This window comes from Arachis ipaensis, chromosome B09 (assembly GCF_000816755.2).
Source record: "Arachis ipaensis cultivar K30076 chromosome B09, Araip1.1, whole genome shotgun sequence".
Taxonomy (NCBI): Eukaryota; Viridiplantae; Streptophyta; class Magnoliopsida; order Fabales; family Fabaceae; genus Arachis; species Arachis ipaensis.
The window spans coordinates 135,793,398-135,795,349 of record NC_029793.2 but is presented as its reverse complement, the minus strand read 5'-3'; the positions used below and the strand labels follow the sequence as shown (position 1 = coordinate 135,795,349).

The 1,952-nt window shown below is 29.2% G+C and overlaps 1 protein-coding gene across 2 annotated transcripts in view; it reads right to left on the bottom strand.

Moving 5' to 3' along the window:
- LOC107618139 (patatin-like protein 6) overlaps positions 961-1,952 on the bottom strand; it is a 5,248-nt gene continuing 4,256 nt past the window's right edge. Inside the window, exon 3 of one of the 2 annotated variants that reach the window (XM_021110643.1) lies at positions 961-1,377. The gene's annotated coding sequence lies outside the window, so the exon portion shown is untranslated. The remainder of the gene's footprint in view (positions 1,378-1,952) is intronic. The other variant, XM_016320094.2, reaches the window with a different exon arrangement.

Sequence of the window (1,952 nt, the reverse complement as noted above, 5' to 3'; positions counted from 1 at the left end):
ATATTCAATTCGATTTGATCTAATGTTTTAAGTGCGAATCAAATTAAGATTTTATCTATATTTAATTTAAATCGATATTCTTTTCATATTCAATTCGATTTGAGTATACCCTATTTTTTGGGAGAAAAAAAAATCCTAGCAGTTAAGTGAAAAACACCAAAATATTCCGTTTTAAACAAACATAAATATTATGTAAATAGCACTATTTTGAAAGATACACGAGGTCAAAACAACAAATAATCGATATCTGCCTGTAAAATGGTTCGATGCACGCTGTGTACACAAAGATGAGAAGCACTCCAAAATATTCACGCTGTTTTTAATTTTTATTATCATCCAAAAGGAGGCTAAAAATTTTTGTTATGGAAGAGAGAGGTGTGCAATCCAAATCTGTTGAGGTGCATGTGATTTTATTTTGATATGAGATTAAGTAATCGCAGGTCGGATTACTTTGTAAATTAAATTTTAAAAATTTTTTAACATTAAATTGGAGGGTTCGATTTGTTTGTTATAATTTAAAAAAAAAAATTTACAAATTGGAGGATCCAATTTGTTTGTTGTGATTTTAAAAAAAAATTCATAAATCGGAGAGTCCGATTTATGTTACTAATAAATCGCATGGTCCAATTTTTATTCCTAAAATAATCGGAGGGTCCGATTTCCATATTTTAAATAAAAAAGTTCCACATTTGAGAATAACATCTTTAACATCTATACTTCTAAAAAACACAATTTCCACCCCAATATCAAAAATAATTTGCGCCAAAAAGATAGCCCGTTAGCCACCCGTCATGAATCTTTTCCAGTTTTCCCTAGTCTAAGAAGTAAAAAGCAAAATAAGAAAATATATATAATATACATAATTAAAATCAACAGTTAAAAATTATTGAAATACCAGTATATCGGTATACTTGAAAACTTTCCTAAACTATATATACTTCGAAAAAAATTAAAGAGAAATAAAAACTTAAAAATGAAGAATGTAAATATGTAATCCAATATTCCACCCTGAATTCTTTTAAATGAAAAGAATTCACACTTGATTTCATGTTTGACCCTAAAAAACTTCAAGCCTTCAACTCTTTCTTTTTTCTTTTTCTTGGTATCTTACCTCATAGAAAGGTTTTAGTGGAGACCACATGTCTGTCCTATGGAGAACAAAGTATCCCACAGAGATTTTCCACCCTTTTTTACACTTACACACTACTTGTCCTTTTCACTCAACTCCCTAACACTTCTTTGTCTATTCTTGCATATTAAAGCTGCTAAATATTACTAGTTTACTACCCCTTCAACCTCTTCCTTTTTTTTTCTTTTTCTACTCCCCCTGCTTCTTGTTTTTCCAGCTATATATATATATATCATGTTCTTCCCCTGCAAGAAATAGAAATTTACATCAACAATAGAAAGACTTTTACATGCAATTAGGTTGAATGAGATGCAAGTGTACAATTATAAGTATGATGCAATTCATATGAACAAATACTATGTACTTTGAGAACTAGAGCTGTGAAAATAATCATTCAAGATTGAGAGAAATTAAAAATTAAAGATGTTTGGAATTTGAGCTTTATGTTGAACGTTCTCTTTCTCACTTTGGGACATGTGAACAGTCTTTATACTTCTTTTTGGTCTGTTATTTTCTTTCTTCTTTTTTTTTTTTGGTTTTAGAAAAAGAATAAAACCCTGCCATTGCTTTGTGAGGTTGTCCCCATTTCATTGTTCCATTAATAATTAGTCAAACTCCAAATCAAAGAGAGACTTTTTTCTTCCAACATTTTCTTTATTTAGTCAAAATTATGTAATAAAGTTAGTATCACACAATTAGAAAGACAGAAATATACTCATCAAAAGAGCTACTAAGTACTAAGCCAATCAATTGAAGTATGAAATTTTACTGGAATCTCACAGAAAATGCATGTAATGGAATGAATAACAATGATCTACACTCT